Source organism: Moschus berezovskii, chromosome 12 (genome assembly GCF_049115385.1).
Source record: "Moschus berezovskii isolate FMDL1 chromosome 12, NW_MosBer_1.0, whole genome shotgun sequence".
NCBI classification, from domain to species: domain Eukaryota; kingdom Metazoa; phylum Chordata; class Mammalia; order Artiodactyla; family Moschidae; genus Moschus; species Moschus berezovskii.
The window spans coordinates 45465555-45484870 of record NC_142471.1 but is presented as its reverse complement, the minus strand read 5'-3'; the positions used below and the strand labels follow the sequence as shown (position 1 = coordinate 45484870).

General features: G+C 40.5%; 3 pseudogenes; 2 read left to right on the top strand and 1 right to left on the bottom strand.

The window, feature by feature from the left end:
* Positions 1–7627: 7627 nt before the first annotated feature.
* On the top strand, positions 7628–8354 carry LOC129555991 (elongation factor 1-alpha 1 pseudogene; annotated as a pseudogene).
* Positions 8355–8475: 121 nt separating this feature from the next.
* Positions 8476–9293, top strand: LOC148775988 (elongation factor 1-alpha 1 pseudogene; annotated as a pseudogene).
* Positions 9294–17817: 8524 nt separating this feature from the next.
* On the bottom strand, positions 17818–19316 carry LOC129550548 (mitochondrial fission regulator 1 pseudogene; annotated as a pseudogene).

Sequence of the window (19316 nt, the reverse complement as noted above, 5' to 3'; positions counted from 1 at the left end):
GGTCACAGGTCTCCTGTTCCCGCTAATGCTGTCCTTTGTGATGGTATTACACTGTGTCACTTGTTTGCAGAAGTTGGAATGGCTTTATGTTAGTCCATACCCATGTCTTTGACTTCTTTCAGCTCTCTCTTGTGCTCTGACAACCTGAGCCAGCCTTTTAGAGCTAAATGAATAAACCAAAATTATTTCTTCAAAATAATCTCAACTTGCAAGTTAAAAATCTACAATTTATATGCTTCCCTGCCTCCCCCTTCAAGAGCTTCATGTAACCCTGGTTATCTTAAATGTTGGCCAGTAGTGTAGTGAAGTTTTTAAAAAGTCAAGTGTTACTGCATTGTAGCTTTTTTGAAATCTAAGTTTAACTTTTTCTGAGGTACCTGTCTTATTTATAAGACCAAACAAGTTTCTTATCTTTCATGAGAACAGTGCCAAGTATCAAACATTTTGATCAACCTTTAGCTCAGGTTTTAATTTCTATTAAATGCTAAAATTCTTCTGATTTTTTGTATATTTCATAATCATATCTGATCCTGCTGTATTAATGACAGTTATCCATAAAAAATTTTTTAAAAAGTATTTTGCACATTACTACCTTCTGTTTATTTTTCTCCTGGGAAGTTGCTTTGATGATATAGGCAGTATCTAAAATCACAGCCTTGGAAGAATCACTTGTTTTGCCTGTCTTTGATTGCCTCAGACTTGAACTTTGCCTCCCTCATGGCCTTGTATTTGAGCGCCAAGTGTTGGAAGATGGCTTTGTCAACAGCGGTTTGATCCAATAGGATATTCACGGTGTTGTGTGAGTACAGGCATGCCTTAGAGTACCACAATAAAGCAAATGCCACAATAAAGTGAGTCACATGAATTTTTTTGGTTTCCCAGTATATAGTGAAGTTGTGTTTATATTATAGTCTATTAACTGCAATAGCATTATGTCTAAAAAAACAATGTAATAGTGTAATTAAAAATACTCCATTGCTAAAAATGCTAACCATCATCTGAGCTTTCAGTGAACCATAGCAGTAACCTGAAACATCACCTATCATGTTAATGAAAAAGTTTGAAATGTTGCAAGGATTGCCAAAATAGGACACAGAAAGTGAACAAGTTCTGTTGGAAAAATGGCATTGATGAACACTTGATGCAGGGTTGCCACAAACCTTATTTTTTTTTTTAAAGCAGTAAAGCATAATAAAACAAGGTATGCCTTACAAAGTGATCACAGTTATCTTTTACAAAAGACATTGTTTAGATTTTACTGATTGACTTATTAGGTCTTCAGATGCAGAGAAGCTATTGAATTAAATCTGAAATTGTCAGCAGCAAAAGTATTACTCCCACAGATTTAAAGGTGAGTTCAATTTTATTTGACTTAGTCCATACTCTTGAAAGAAAGTTATACCTATAAAGGACAAGAACCATCTAGTAAGTTCCTAAGGGAAGTTGAAATATTTGAACTTTTGACAGGTAGTGAGAGTATGTCTTCAAAATAAAGATACATAGCTACAAACGGTATTTAGGCCCCATGATAGGGAAGGAAAGTGCTGTCATTCTGTTGAGAAAATATTTGTTGAGTACTGGCCCTGTGTATTTCTACCAAAGACTGGTAGAAAAGGTAAATTTTTTTTAAGTGAAAGTAAAAAACAGGTAATGAATATACCGTCTGATTGCCATTCAAATTGGGAGAATTTTCATCAGGTACAGGGAAGAAGGAAGGGCTCTCAGAACAGATGACATGTACACTCAAGGAATGGAAACCCTAGAAGTCTGTAGAGGTCAGGTCGCTAGTGTAAATGGGTGAAGTGAGAAGAGTGCGGAAACCTGAAGTGCACATCTGAAAGGATAACCTGACTCGGTTTTAGTTGTTGCCATGCAGAGAATCAGGCCCTGATACACCACATCTTGATATTTTCAAGAGAAACCAGAATGCAGGTTTTAAAATTCACAGTACTTCTTACCAGTTTACCACACCTGAGCCATCTTTTCAAGGCTCTGTGTGTGGCTGGCTGTGTTGGAGGGGAGATGGAGAGCCTGCCATGGTGAGAGGCAGAGGTACATGATGGAGTGGAAACTGCACAGCACAGAAGCTGCTGCTCAGAGAACAGCCAGCGGCTGCTTTGTTGACATTTGGTGTCCCTGAGCCAGTACAATGTGATGCAGTGCTCTGTCCCTGAACCACATTTACATCACCCCTGGAATTAGAAAATTGGTCCTGAGACCTATACACTTTCTTCAGACATGGGAGAAAGGGGTGTGCATCCCTCTTACGTGCAGTGTGTGTGACAGGACCAGTGACAGCATGGTGCGTAGGCACCAGGGGGACCCACCTGTCAGAGTAAGATCCTTTATTGCACAGGGGATGGAAGTGCTACCTCACCTTGATTTCAAATAGACGAGTCATCTTGGACAGTGAACATCCCAACCACAGCCATGGTGAAGACTAGAGGACGTTCCTCTGAAGTCCAGGTACCATATAAGGCCTTGGGTCGTGATGCAACTCTAGAGGTGCTAAGGGGACTACAAAACAGGATTGAGACTGGATTTTTCACCACCCTAGAGATCAAAGTGGAGAAGGCAATGGCAAGCCACTCCAGTACTCTTGCCTAGAAAATCCCATGGATGGAGGAGCCTGGTGGGCTGCAGTCCGTGGGGTCGCTAGGGGTCGGACACGACTGAGCAACTTCACTTTCACTTTTCACTTTCACACATTGGAGAAGGAAATGGCAACCCACTCCAGTGTTCTTGCCTGGAGAATCCCAGGGACGGGGGAGCCTGGTGGGCTTCCATCTAGGGGGTCACACAGAGTCGGACACGACTGAAGTGACTCAGCAGCAGCAGCAGCAGAGATCAAAGGGGCTATTCATTTCCTTTCCTTTTTTTTTCCCCTCAGGTAAAAATGTATTGAGTTGTTTCTTAAATTCAGAGTTCTGCAATAAAACTCATAACCCAGAAATTCTTTTCTGTCAGTTTTAGATAAAGCACAGGGGCTTATCTGGTAAAATAATTAGTTGTGCTTCATTTTTCATAAGTGCAAAGTAATCCACTCCAGTTTGAAACAAATTTTGCTACTGAAAGATGAGAGAAGATGTAAACTAGAGATATAATTCTTGGTCGCATTTCTTGGAGAAAAACCAAGTACATATAGCAGTGTTGTCTAAAATTTAAATATAATGTTAAATCTTTTGTGATTATTTTATGAGGTAGTGGTTTTTATTTTTCTCCTTTGACCCATTTACTTTGTAATGTATTGAATAAATTCTAGAAAGTATACCTACTAAGTAATAGGATTTTGTTACTGGTGCTGTTTTATTATTAGCATTATAATATCTGATAGTGTTTTATTCAGAGTTTTTGCATCAGCGTACATGAATTAACTTTGCTGTAAGTTTTATCTTACATGTTATCTTTATTGTAAAATACATTGCTATTGATTACTCCACGTCATAGTTTTTGAGAAACTGGGCCAATTGTAGTGGCTTGTTTAATGTGCCATTCTGCCTCCTAGTTTCTCAAGAGACCTCTCAGGCAAAGATTTTTTAAAATTCAGAAATTGGGGATGGGCATGTTGACTTAAAGCTTCTGAGATGAGTATCTTTCTCAGATCTCAGAGAACCCTCCCGGTCGTATCTTTATGTTCAAGGCAATCTTCTGGCACGTAAGAAGCCCCTCTAAATTCAGTGAGATTAAAAGGCTAAGGGTCAAAGTTTGACCAGGTAAGTCAGAGAGAGGTCAACATGATGATTTGGGGGCAACAGTCATGGAGAGAAGTCAACGCTCAGTTGAAGGCCAAAGTCACTCTGTATATTACAAATATGAAGAGTGTTAATATAGCTGACTGAGTTGATTTAGCTTGCATTCTTTATTTCCTCGTGCTTTCTTTTTGCCTTTTTAGTCCAATTTTTGTTTAACATTTTCCCTGCATTTAGTTTTCTATATTAAAATATTTTATGTAGTTTTCTTTTCCTCACTAGACTTTGATCAAAACAATAGTAAAAACAGAAGCAAACCAAAAGTACAAGAATCTACTGTTTTCTACCTACTAGATTGGTATTATCAAAAAGTGTAAACGCTGCTCTGCTGGCGAAGCTAAGGAGAATCAGCCAAACTCACATTTTGTTGGTGAGGATACAAAATATTTGAACCTCTACAGAGGGGAATTTGGCAATATCTAGCAGATTTATACATGGGCTTACTGTTTGACCTAGAAATTAGCTTTGGAGGAATTGGTCCCAAAGATACAGTAACAAGATATAATGTACATACATGGCAGCAAATTCTTATAGAAAAGGCTCCTTTCTCACTGTAAAACATTTCATGTCAGTGTAATCATATATGCGTCTGTTCAGTAATGGGTTGGTTTTTCATCCTCATGGCTATTGGCTTGTGCTTCAGTTGAATCCCACATCATTTTCAGGGGTCTACTTGCCCTTATAAAGGATCCAGAAACACATTTAGTAAGTGCTCTTGAGGAGTTAAGTGTCACCGCTGGTGCAAATCAGCAGATCAGATTCCGAGGCTCAATCAGAAACACTCCAGGCCAATGAGGGCACTGCATGGGCAAAGGAAATGGAATGTACTCAGTTCCTGAAGTCTCTTCTGGGATGCTGGACGCCTTCCTTTATTTACATTACCTGGAATAGTCACTAGATGGCAGCAAAGGAAATAAAATAGAAACCAGTCTCTCTACATTGAACTTGGATTTTCCCTTGAAAATACCATACTCAAAATGCTAACAAATTTGAGGCCACTCTTTACAGTCAGCTAGGATTTAGTAAAATGTCTTTGAGGATACAAACTTAATTTTTTAAATTGAGCATATTTTAGGCAAATTACTTGAATGTCATTTCCATTTCCACTGTGACTTAGACATTAAATATATACAAAGCACAGGGATATAAGCAAGTCCCTTTCTTATTTTGGTAGGAAGGAAAGCAAATCATGTAAACTGTTGTTTTTTTTTTTTAATCATAGCTATTTTCTGTGCTCCCTTCTTTCTTTGCTCTCCTCTACAGCCTACTCCTTGATTTGTTTATTTTTCCCCCTTTACATACCTGGCATTCTTTCCTTAGTCCATTCCTTGTTAAAATCCATCAGGCTTTGACACTCCTCTGCTCAGAAAAACTGTTTCCGAGGATTCTCTAAAAATTCATTCAGAACAGTGGCTTGGGGCCACTGAGAGGAAGGTTCAAAAGTAAGGCTAGAACCTTTGCGGGGTAGAATGCAGTTGGAGAGACTAACGTTAGAGAACGTTTTAGAGTTGGATGAACAGTTAGTTTGCTCTCCACAGTTTGAACCTTTGATTCAGTACATCTATTTGAACTTTTTACCATGTGAATGAATTATACTTACAGTTTAAATATAAATGTGAACCCAATTACATTCCTAAAGCCAGATGGAGATGGGGAACAGTCTGGGAAATAGTGTGGTCCCAGAGCAGTGCCCAGGCACTGTATCAGTTTTGCCTAGGGGATGAGAAGTCCTAAGTAGCATTGCACTTCATAAACTCACCACCTCATCTAGAACTTATTCCTCTCATCCTTTTCCTGGTACTTTTATTTCCCCCACTTCTAAAAGGCTGAATTATATCACAGAGCCTACATGAGGGGAAACTTTATATTCAGTGGTTGTGTATATCTGGGGAGGGGCAGGGAGAAGGGGGCTATTAAATATAAGAGGCAGTGAGGCAGTGTGACGTAGAGAAATACCTCTGCATTGGAATGATTAGTTCTGAGTTCTAGATCCATTTCTGTGAAAAACCCGTGTGCCCTTGGGCAATTCCCTTTTTCCTCTCTGGTCCCAAATCTGCTCATCTATCAAATAAAGATGAGTTTGGCAAGTAAACCAGTTGTTTCATATATGATTCTATGTTTCTAAGTTGCTGAAACTGATTTTGGCCAACTAAAGAAAACAGTGAAGTCAAGTTGGCCTTTGGGAGCATTACTACAAACAAAGCTAGTGGAGGTGATTAAATTCCAGCTGAACTATTTCAAATCCTAAAAAATGATGCTTTTTTTTTAAGTGCTGCCCTCAATATGCCAGCAAATTTGGAAAATTCAGCAGTGGCCACAGGACTGGAAAATGTCCATTTTCATTCCAGTCCCAAAAAGGGGCAATGCCAAAGAATGTTCAAACTACCGTACAACAGCACACATTTCACATGCTAGCAAGATAATGCTCAAAATCCTTCAGGCCAAGCTTCAACAGCACATGAACCAAGAACTTCCACATGTAAAGCTGGATCTTAAAAAGGCAGAGGGACCAGAGATCAAGTTGCCAGCATCTGTCGTATCATAGAAAAAACAATGGAATTCCAGAAAAAACCATCTGCTTCATTGACTGTGCTAAAGCCTTTGACTGTGTGGATGATGACAAACTGTGGGAAATTCTTAAAATGACGGGAATACCAGACCACCTTACCAGCCTCCTGAGAAATCAGTACGCAGGTCAAGAAGCAACAGTCAGAACTTGACATGCAACAATGGACTGGTTCAACATTGGGAAAGGAGTACGTCAAGGCTATATATTGTCACCCTGCTTATTTAACTTGTATGTAGAGTACATCATGTTAAATGCCAGGCTGGATGAAGCTCAAGCTGAAATCAAGATGGCGGGGAGAAATATCAATAACCTCAGATAGGCAGATAACATCACCCTAATGGCAGAAAGCAAAGAGGAACTAAAGAGCCTCTTGATGAAGGTGAAAGAGGAGAGTGAAAAAGCTGGCTTAACACTCAACATTCAAAAAATGAAGATCATGGCATCTGGCCCCATCACTTCAGGCAAATAGATGGGGAAACAATGGAAACAGTGAGAGATTTTATTTTCTTGGGCTCCAAAATCACTGCAGATGGTGACTGCAGTTATGAAATTAAAAGACATTTGCTCCTTGGAAGAAAAGATATGACAAACCTAGCAACGTATTAAGAAGCAGAGATATCACTTTGCAAACAAAGTCAGTCCAGTCAAAGTTATGGTTTTCCTAATAGTCATGTATGGATGTGAGAGTTGGACCATGAAGAAGATTGAGCGCCGAAGAACTGATGCTTTTAAACTGTGGTGCTGGAGAAGACTCTTGAGAGTGCCTTGACTGCACAGAGAGCAAACTAGTCAATTCTAAAGGAAACCAACCCTGAATATTCATTGGAAGGACTGATGCTGAAGCTGAAGCTCCAATACTTTGACCACCTGATTCAAAGAGCCAATTCATTGGAAAAGATGCTGGGAAAGATTGAGGGCAGAGGGAGAAAGGGACAACAGAGGATGAGATGGTTGGATGACATCATAGACACAATGGACATGAATTTGAGCAAATTCCAGGAGACAGTGAAAAACAGAGGAGCCTGGTGTGCTGCAGTCCATGAGGTAGCAAAGAGTCAGATAGAACTTAGATACTGAAAAACAACAACGTGTGCTTGACAGTGAGCGGTGGTCTCTGATATCAGTCTTTCTTTGCAATCTATTTTTGCATCTGTTTTCCTTTCTAGTAATCTATTATTGTTGCTAGAAATGTGTCAGTTTTATTCATCTATCAAAAAAAGTTAACTTTGGCTTTGTTAAATTTTTCTGTTTATATTTTTAAAAGTAAGACTATGACTTTAGCTTTTTTTTCCGCAACGGGTTTGCCGCCAGGACACAGGTGTCGTGAAAACCACCGTTAAACCTCAGCCAAAATGGGAAAGGAGAAGACCCACATCAACATCGTTGTCACTGGGCACGTAGATTCAGGGAAGTCTACCACGACTGGCCATCTGATCTACAAATGTGGCGGGATCGACAAGAGAACAATTGAAAAGTTCGAGAAGGAGGCTGCTGAGATGGGAAAGGGCTCCTTCAAATATGCCTGGATTTCAGATAAAGTGAAAGCTGAACGTGAGCGTGGTATCACCATTGATATCTCCCTGTGGCAATTTGAGACCAGCAAATACTATGTTACCATCATTGATGCCCCAGGACACAGAGACTTCATCAAAAACATGATTACAGGCACATCCCAGGCTGACTGTGCTGTCCTGATTGTTGCTGCTGGTGTTGGTGAATTTGAAGCCAGTATTTCCAAGAATGGGCAGACCCATGAGCATGCCCTTCTGGCTTACACCCTGGGTGTGAAACAACTAATTGTTGGCATTAACAAAATGGATTTCACTGAGCCACCCTACAGCCAGAAGAGATATGAGGAAATTGTTAAGGAAGTCAGCACCTACATTAAGAAAATTGGCTACAACCCCGACACAGTAGCATTTGTGCCAATTTCTGGCCGGAACAGTGACAACATGCTGGAGCCAAGTGCTAACATGGTTCAAGGGATGGAAAGTCACCCGTAAGGATGGCAATGCCAGTGGAACCACACTGCCTGAAGCTCTGGATTGCATCCTGCCACCAACTCGCCCAACTGACAAACCCTTGAGTTTGCTTCTCCAGGATGTCTATAAAATTGGTGGTATTGGAACTGTCCCTGTGGGTCGTGTGGAGACTGGTGTTCTCAAATCTGGCATGGTGGTCACCTTTGCTCCAATCAATGTAACAACTGAAGTGAAGTCTGTAGAAATGCACCATGAAGCACTGAGTGAAGCCCTTCCTGGGTACAATGTGGGCTTCAATGTCAAGAACATGTATGTCAAAGATGTCCGTCATGGCAATGTGGCTGGTGACAGCAAAAATGATCCACCCATGGAAGCTGCTGGCTTCACAGCTCAGGTGATTATTTTGAACCACCCAGGCCAAATCAGTGCTGGATATGCACTTGTGCTGGACTGTCACACAGCTCACATTGCTTGCAAGTTTGCTGAGCTGAAGGAGAAGATTGATCGTCATTCTGGGAAGAAGCTGGAAGATGGCCCTAAATTCTTGAAATCTGGTGATGCTGCCATCGTTGATATGGTTCCTGGCAAGCCCATGTGTGTCAAGAGCTTCTCTGACTATCCTCCCCTGGGCCGTTTTGCTGTGCGTGACATGAGACAGACAGTCATTGTGGGTGTCATCAGAGCAGTGGACAAGAAGGCAGCTGAAGCTGGCAAGGTCACCAAGTCTGCCCAGAAAGCTCAGAAGGCTAAATGAATATTATCCCCAATACCTGCCACCCCAGTCTTAATCAGTGGTGGAAGAATGGTCTCAGAACTGTTTGTCTCAATTGACCACTTAAGTTTAATAGTAAAAGACTGGTTAATGATAACAATGCATCGTAAAACCTTCAGAAGGAAAGGAGAATGTTTTTGTGGACCATATGTTTTGTGTGTGGCAGTTTAAGTTATTAGTTTTTAAAATCAGTACTTTTTAACGAAAACAACTTGACAAAAAAATCTGTCACAGAATTTAAGACCCATTAAAAAAAGTTTAATGAGAAAAAAAAAAGACTATGACTTTAGAACAACTGTGGGTTCACACAGCAAAACTAGGGGGAATGTACTGAGATTGCTCATATCAACATGTGAATAGGCTATTCTGTTATCAATCTATTATTCAGATTGGCTTCTTTCACTTAGTAATATGCATTTAAAATTCCTCCATGGTTTGGGAGCTCATTTCTTTTTAGTGCTGAATAATATTCCCCTGGATATAACACAATTTATTGTCCATTCACCTATTAAATGACATCTTTGTTGCTTCCAGGTTTGGGCAATTATGAATAAAGCTGCTTCAAATATCTGCATGTAGGTTCTATTGTGTGTGCGTGCTAAGTCACTTCAGTTATTTCTGACTCTTTGTGACCCCATGGACTGTAGCCTGACAAGCTCCTCTGTCTGTGGGGATTCTCCAGGCAAGAATACTGGAGTGGATTGCCATGCCCTCCTCCAGGGGATCTTCCTGACAAAGTTGAAAATGTATGTCTGTGTTTTTGTGTAGACATACATTTTCAACTTCTTTGGGTAAATACTCAGAAGTACAGCTGCTGGATTACATGATAAGAGTGTTTAGTCAGACTGTCTTCCAAAGAATGCACCTGTTTTCCAGTAGTGTGGTGGGTCTACTCTAAGATGGCCCACATGACCCTCACCTCCTGGTGTTCAGGCCCTGTGTGATCTCATTTTGAGCGCAGATGACCCTTCTGACTTGCTTGTGACCAACAGAATATGGCAAAGATGATGGTTGTTACTCTTGTGATTACATTACATTGTACATTTCTCTTACTTGTACTTCTTGCTTTTCCATACTGGCTTCTAAGAAGCAAGCTGCCACATTGTGAGAGGACCTACAGACAGAGTCACAGGTTAAAGAACTGCAAACAACCTTCAGGAGCCAGACTGGCCTCAAGCTAAAAGGTAGCAAGAAGCCAGACCTCAGTCTTAACAATCACAAGGAAGTGAACTCTGCCAACAACCTGAGTCTGGGAGTGGATACATGACTAGTCAAGTTTCTGGACGAGAACCAAATCCGGGCCAACACCTTGACTGGAATCTTACAGAGGCTCTAGCTAAGCTATACACAGACTCCTGACCCACCAAAAAAAAAAAAACTTTAAGATAATTACTATGTGTTGCTTTATGTTTTTAACTTTGTGATAATTTGTTACTCAGCAATAGAAAATTAACACAAGTAATTAACTGACAAAAACAGGCTTTGCTTGTTGTCGAAAGGAGGAACTTCCTCTCAGTTCCTGATGCTTCTGTCCATGCGAAGCTCCTGCAATTGTAACACATTTGCTTTCTTCCAATCTCATCCACTCTTCTCCCACAGAGGTACGGGTTGGGGATGACCTATGTTATTGGTGAATTTTGAAGGAAAAACTGAGCAGGTATGTCCCAGTCCTTTTCTTTCCCTTTCCTCTTAGAAGCAAGCTGCCCACAATCCTTATTTCTCCAGTAGCAGTCCCCCTATGTGGGGTCACTTGTGTCCCCAACTTAACAGGTGTGTTATAGGCCCCCTTTGTCTGCACTGTCACCAGGACTGAAGGAGAAGGAAAATTAGTGAGATCATAGATTTAACTGTGTAAAAATTTAAACCTCTGTATATTGAAAACTATTGGGACCATATGAGAGAAAGAACTAATATTATTTATATGTAAAAAAGATCATCTGAGTCAGTAAATAAAATATAAACACTATAAAAGAAATGTGGTCAAAGGATAGGAGCAGATAATAACAAAAGAAATTCACATGATGATACACAAGTGAAAAATTCATCTCATTGTACATAATTTAAAAAAACAAGATCCAGATGTTACCTATACAATGGCAAAGGCCCAGAAGTGAATTAATACATCTTTTAGAGTGTTTATATTTACTGACTTGGATGACCTTTTTTACATATTAATAATATTCTTTCTCTCATATAGTCCCAATAGTTTTCAATATAGAGAGGTTTAAATTTTTACATAGTTAAATCTATTATCTCACTAATTTTCCTTCTCCTTCAGTTTTGTGCGTAAGTTATTTGCCATTAAGTGAAGTGAAAGTCACTCAGTTGTGTCTGACTCTTTGCGACAGGTTCCTCTGTCCATGGAATTCTCCAGGTCAGAGTACTGGAGTGGGTAGCCGTTCCTTTCCCCAGGGAATCTTCCCAACCCAGGGATTGAACCCAGGTTTCCCACATTGCAGGCAGAGTCTTTATCGTCTGAGCTACCAGGGAAGCCCATTTGCCATTAAGAGATTAGTTAAATAGACATCATGCCTTTCCATGGTTTCATTTTCCATGTTTAACTCTTTAATTCAAATAGAATTGATTTAATGTTACATTGTGAACTGAGTACCTATTTTCATAAATACTTCAAACACCAACACTTACCTGTGAAGCTATATTTGCTACATATTAATTTATTAAATGTTTATAGTTTGTTTGAGGGTTACTTTTCTGTTCTATTAAATTATAATAATTTTATTTGGAAGCCATCAGTTCAGTTCAGTCACTCAAGTCATGTCTGACTCTTTGTGACCCTATGGACTGCAGTACGCCAGACTTCCCTGTTCATCACCAACTCCCAGAGCTTGCTCAAACTCATGTCCATCGAGTTGGTGATACCATACAACCATTTCATCTTCTGTTGTCCCCTTCTCCTCCTGCCTTCAGTCTTTCCCAGCATCAGGGTCTTTTCCAATGAGTTAGTTCTTCACATCAGGTGGCCACGGTGTTGGAGCTTCAGCTTCAGCATGAATCCTTCCAATGAATGTTCAGGACTGTTTTCCTTTCGGTTGGACTGGTTGGATCTCCTTGTAGTCCAAAGGACTCTCAATAGTCTTCTCCAACACCAGAGTTCAAAAGCATCACTTCTTCAGTGCTCAGCTTTCTTTATGATCCAACCCGCACATCCATACATGACTACTGGAAGGCATAGCCAGCTGATCATGTGTGTGTGCAGGCTAAGTTGCTTCAGTTATGTCCAGCTCTTGGCAACCCCATTCACTGTAGCCTGCCAGGATCCTCTGTCCATAGAATTCTCCACGCAAGTATACTGGAGTGGGTTGCCATGCCCTACTCCAAGGCATTTTCCCAGCCCAGGGATCGAACCTGCATCTCTTAACATCTCCTGCATTGACAGGCAAGTTCTTTACCATTAGTGCACCTGGAAAGCCTAAAGCCCATCATGCCAGCTTTCAAAAGCACAGCTTTTATTTCAAAAGGGAACAAATGCATGCTGGGCTCCTCTGATTTCACACCATTTCACAAACAGAGAGATTTCAGAGGCAGAGCCACTTGTGACACACACATGACAAGCAGTTAGAGACGTGTTCTCAGCTGTCCTACTTCACATGCACCGCCTCTTTCTGACTCTCTGTACAAACACAGGGTCTTATAAAGTTGATTGCAGCTGAGTTCTATTTTCCTCACCTCGTCACACTAGCTTCATAACGTTTACTGTTTTTAAAGGGCCATGGCATTCCAACAGCCAGAGAGGTGGTAGAGAGACATGAGAGTTGGGCTAAGAGGAATACATTTTAGGTGAGGGTCAAGGAGGAAGACCCTTATAAGCACTACACATCTCCATTTAGTCAGCAGTGAGCATTCTAACTTCTGCAGATCAGGCTTTTGCAAACCCTGCTCACTAAATTGGGGCATCATTAGCACAAAGGTAAATGCTTCCCCAAGCAAAGAGTCCTTTGGGGCCTCCATTTCTCCTGGCATGCACTCACTCCAGCCTGTAGACTTTTCTCTTAACTATCATAATTCCCCTGGAACCCGTATGTCTCTGATCTACTAGAGGAAATTTAACAAAGGTTCCGAGAGTCATCTCTGGCCAGAAACAGACCCTGAAAACTCGTCCCAGAGCCTCTGCGCTCCCTGGAAGCACCCACTGGGAGACCTACTTCCACGAGATAACAAAGCCCGCAGAGACAAGCAGATAATGGCCGGACCCCAGGAGCCCTGAAGACATGGCCAGGGCTCGGTCTCTGTCTCCACGATCCAGAGACTTCTCCTTGGCCCTCAACCCACACTTTCTGGGAGTAATTAATCCTCAAGAGAAACATCAATAAACTTCAGAGCCAGAGTTCCGGGGGTCAGGCCTCCAGGGTGAATCTGTTTTGGGCTGGGGATACGCAGGCGTCTCTCCGACACGGTCAGGTTTGTGTCTGCTGTTTCTCTTGCTGCTTCACTGAGGGCTGGGCTGTGGGAAACACAGAGCGCAGAGGGTGGTCTGTGAGCAGTCACAGCAGGAAAGCGGAGGTCCTCTTGTGGAAGTCTCTCAGTGTTTCCACATTGCTGTGTGTTTTAATATTCATACCTAGTTTGCAAAATGTGTTGCCTATATATTAGCCTTCATCCTTGCAACGGCCTCAAGTCCACATCATCATCAGCAATTTACTAGCGTGGAGGCTGTGTCTGGGATACAGATCTTTGCCCATAGATTTTACATACTGGGCCTTAAGTTTTCTAGGATGGCCCTCCCAGTGTGATGGCTGGATCAGGTTCTAAATGTCACCAGGTACTGCCAAGTTCTAGTTCAAGAAATCCACAAAGGCTGTAGCAATTCATATATCTACAGCAGAGGAATGGACCTTTATCCAGTATCCTTTGCTTACACTTACGGTTCTTTTAAGTGTTGGCCAATATGAAATAAAATGCTATTTCAATATTATCTATTATTTACTTTGCATTTTTTGATTACCAGTGTATTTCAAATGAACATTGCCTCTTCTGAGCTGTATCCCTTACCATTTTGTCTTTAGCTCTTCACCGTCGGGGATTCTCATCCCAGTTCTGAGTTTATACTCAGCTATAGTGGCTATTTCTCAAACATGCTTTCTGTCTGAAGCGTGGCTTATTATCCAACACTGTCTCACGTGTTTCATTGCTCAGATTGTTCTAGCATTGTTCTCTGAGAGCTCTTTCAGTTGGCTTCTGTTTCCCTTTGCCATATCCCTATCATTTGGGGATTTTTTTTTAGCACGTCCTTTTTTCTAATACTACAAGATGTTCTATGCTTATCTTGTATATTCCCTGTACCAATCTTAGAATCAGCCATTTCTCCAAGGAGCCCTGGTGACTTCTGTTGAAAATAGTAGTAGGAACCATGATCTGGGAATGCTAGCTCTGTTCATTGCTACTGGGGTGTCACTGCTTCTAAGCCTTCTCAGCTGACAGATTAAGGAAACATGTTTAATATCCTATAAACAAACAAATATTTCTATGTATAATCATATATACCTACATTAAGCTAAACTTAAGTTCATATGGATCTCTTCAACTCTAATCCATGACTACGTGGATCATTCTAGCTTTCTTCCCTTGATTATCTATATCTCCAACTCCAACAATAGATAACCTGGCTCCTGCCATCTGCCAATCGTTTACTCAGTTGTTCAATTCCATTATATATATGTAGTGCTTTCAGAATTGTTAACCCATACCCCCAAGGCAGACAACTTTATCAACTATAGTGCTATGTAGTTTCTTTAGCCTTCAGTCTCACAGATTATACTCACATCAAAATTTCTCAGGTCAGCAACATTTTCCCCTCTGTGAAGTTTTTATATACGTTTATAGACAGTTAGATTCTTTAGTCACATTCTACATTCCGTTCTGGGATACTCGACCTCCTAATGATTTTTAACTTGCAGACATCAGGATTTATTCTTTGTACTGTAAAGTGCTATGAGTGTTGACATATGTGTGTCATGTACCTGCATTTATAGTATCATATAAAATAGTTTCACCATGCTAAGAAATCATCTGAGCTTCACTGGTAAACTGATCCCTCCCACTTTTCCCCTGAACTCCTTGCAACCACTGATCTATTTATAATATTTATAGTTTTGTCTTATTCAGAGTGTCATATAACAGGAATCACACAATATGTAGCCTTTTCAGATGGGTTTAACTTAGTAATATGCATTTAAGATTTATCCATGTATTTTCATAGCATGATGGCTCATTGTTTTTTTTTTTATTAGTAAGTAGTGTTCCATTGTATGGATATACCACAGTTTCTTTGTGCACTGACACACTCAAGGACATGTTGGTTGCTTCAAGTTTTTGCCAATATTGAATAAAGCCACTGTAAACATTTATGTGCTGGATTTTGTGTAGATGTAGCTTTCAAATCATTAAATACTCAGGAGTGCAACTGCTGAATTTTATGGTAGTATTGCAAACTGTAAAATATTCTCAAATTATCTTCCAAAGTGGCTGTACCATTTTCCATTTCCAGCAGCACTGGATGAGAGTTCCTGCTACTCTGCATCCTCACCAGCAATTGGTATTATCAGTTTATGGTTTAGTCATTTAACATAACTCACTGTTGAATTTTCGGCCCCCTATTGATGAGTGATGTTGAACATCTTTTCACATGCTTTTTTGTTTTCTGAAAATCTTCAATGAGATATCTGTTCAGATCTGTTGTCCAGTTCTAATCAGATTATTATTGTTGAGTTTTAAAAGTTCTTTGTATATTTTAGATACAGTATTTTATAATGTATATTCTGCTCTTTAACCAGTAAAAGCATTCTGTAATTGTCAATTGTATTTAGTTAATGGTGGTGCTCAGTTCTTCCACATACTTGCTGACTTTCTTTTTCCTAGCTGAATTCATTATAAATAGAGGAGTCTTGAAGTATGCAATTATATTTGTGGATTTATTTCTCACTAATTCTGCCCCTTTTTTTCTATGCATTTGAGGTTCTTTGATACATACATTTAGGAATTTTGCATCTTGGTGAATTAATGTTTGTTAGTATATAATGTTCCTCTTTATTCTTGGTAATTTTCCTGGTTTTCTGGTATACCTTTTTCTGATATTAATATACCCACTCCAGCATTAGTTTGATGAATGTTCACATACTATATTATTTTCTGTTCTTTTGCTTATAACAACTGATATCATATTTGAAATTCAGTTCAGTTCAGTTCATTTCAGTTGCTCAGTCGTGTCCGACTCTTTGCGACCTCATGAATCACAGCCAACCAAGGTCCGTCTAGTCAAGGCTATGGTTTTTCCCGTAGTCATGTATGGATGTGAGAGTTGGACTGTGAAGAAAGCTGATCGCCGAAGAATTGATGCTTTTGAACTGTGGTGTTGGAGAAGACTCTTGAGAGTCCCTTGGACTGCAAGGAGATCCAACCGGTCCATTCTAAAGGAAATCAATCCTGGGTGTTCATTGGAAGGACTTATGCTAAAGCTGAAACTGCAATACTTTGGCCACCTCATGCGACGAGTTGACTCACTGGAAAAGACTCTGATGCTGGGAAAGGTTGGGGGCGGGAGGAGAAGGGGACGACAGAGAATGAGATGGCTGGATGGCATCACCGACTCTATGGACATGAGTTTGAGTGAACTCCGGGAGTTGGTGATAGACAGGGAGGCCTGGCGTGCTGTTGTCTTATAAATCCCATACAGTTTGGTCATGTTTTATTTATTTGTATTTTTAAAATTAATTTGATACTTTCAACTTTTTATTGTGGTTAAAAAAAACATACAATTTATCATCTTAATCATTTTAAGTGAACAAAAGTGTTAACTCTATGTACATTATTGTGTAACAGATCTCTAGAATTTTTATTCTTATGAAACTCAAAGTCTATATCCATTAAAAAAACTCCCTTCTTTCCAGCTCCTGGCACCCACTATTTTACTTTCTTTTCCTAAGAGTGTAACTCCTCTAGATTCCTCATATAAGTAGAATCTTATAGTATTTGTTGTGACAATCTATCTTTTCATTGGTGAGTATAGGTCATTTCAATTTAATGTAATTATTGGTATGCTTGGATTTTGGTCTACCAATTTATTATATGATTTATGTGGTTTTCCTGTTTTCCCGCCCTTTATTTCCCCAAATTTTGCCTTTATTTGAATTATTGGTATATTTTATTATATATTTATATTTTTATTAATCTACTTTAATTGACAAAGTGTGCTTAAGTATATCTCTTTGTATAGATTGTTTTTGGTGATTACTTTGAAAATTACAATTTACATATTTAGCTTTTCACAACCTAATAGAATTAATACTTTACCTCTTAAGTGATATTTTGTCTTACAAATTTTACCCCCAATATGTTATGGTTATCTTTTTTTTTTTTACTTTAAAAGAGATTTAATAGTTTGATTGCTCACTATTGAAAACTACATTTTCTTCCTCAGAATTGGACGGCACTGAGGTGGAAACAGTTTTCATGATCGTTGACTTCCCTCTAAAGGGAAGTATTACAGAATTTCAGCAGCGAACATTATCTGGTTCCTACTCAAACCCCATCTCCAAGAAAACGTGAGCAAGAATCTAAAAGTTCTGTTCAAGGCAAGAAGAAATTCCAAACTCGAACATTTCACTCCAACAATTTGGATATACCAGCTGCTCCATCACTGGGTAGGAATGATTACCAGCAGCCTTGTCACTGCCATTGCTAAATCTTATGTCCTGTTGTATATCCAAATACATGCACATAAAATATGTGTACAGATAAATTAGTGTTAATTTAAAACTCACATCTACAAAATGTCCTTCCTTTGTTCTGAAATCTATGTAATTGTTTTCCAGACTGGAAACCTAAACATCTTGGCTACACATTAAAAACATGCTGGAATGTACATATGCTATAGAAAACTTCAGAACTGACCTTCTCTTAAAAGCAAACAAACTTAGAGCGCTTTTGTTATATAGCATCATCCTCTAATGAGACCTAAAAGGAGACCACTAGTACTAAATTCAGGTATTTACCAAAAAAACAGTGTTGATATCTACTAGCCGAACAGCCCTAATAAGCCAACAGCTGAACTTCAGATAGTCTTTCCCAGCTCTTTGTCTATTAAGAAGTTGAAGCATTTTCTATTAAAGTCTTCATTTTTCCAGTAGACTTCAACATGTGTGGCCCAAACAACACTCTCTCGGAGGTGGCCTCTGATTCAGACTTTGGGATGCCTTTCTCAGCTTCATCTTGACTATCGCTTCGATACTGATAAGCAAACTTCTTTTTCAGTGCCTCTGCTACGAGGGCAGCAGGGTCAGCAGCATCTGCTGGCTTGGGCTTTGTGTCTTGTTCTGACCTTTTTACTGATCGCAGTTTCACGCTGTTCGTGTCTTTTAGGATTTCCAGCATGTTGGGCAGGTCTGTTTTCTTTGGACTGTTCTTGACCGGGGTCTTCCCAGCAGAGGCGTTTTTCTCTCTTCGCTCTTTTATCAGATCAATAGCAGAAGTGCTCTGCTGGAGCCCCGGCGGTGGGAGGGGAGGCGGCGGCGGAGGGGGCGGCAACGGGGGCACTGGCGGGACCGAGGGTGGTGCTGTGGCAGCAGGCCTGGTGGATTCTAAGTCACCTGCACTGAGGTTCTGCTGTTCCTGGAGGGTCACGATCTTGGCAATCTGAGCTCTGAGGGCAGCAAGCTCACTTTCAAGGGCACAGATCTGCAGCGCTTCCTCATTGGCCAGCGTTGAGGTCTGCAGCAGAGGCTCTTCTGGAGACAGGGTGGGTAAGGACAGCTGCCTGCTGTGGGGCTTCTCAAAGAAAGGAAGATCATCCTGAAGGGCTGGCCTTGACTGGACCTCTATCCTTTGTCTTGTTGAACACTCTCCTTCTTCTTCAGCTACCCATCCCACATCAGCAAAAGACACCACTGCATCCTCTCCCAGGGGGCTGGAGCTCCATTCTTTCGTAGGGCTGGTCAGCTGAAACTGAACTCTTGGACACTGGATCAGAGATAAATTGGTACCAATTTTCCTTACAATACTCCGAGATGACCCATATGGCTTCCCAGACCAAAGAACCGATTGCATGCTTCCAACCTGTTGAAAAATCATCCTAATTAGGCGTTTAATCCAGCCAAGCATTTAGATGGCAAAGTCTCTCCAAATTTGCATTTCAAGTACTTCAGGCATACATAGCAGCACATGGTCTATAAAGCACACTCAGCCGTGCGGCAGCCAGGAGCCTGCTCCGGCCGCTCAGGCTTGGAGCTGGG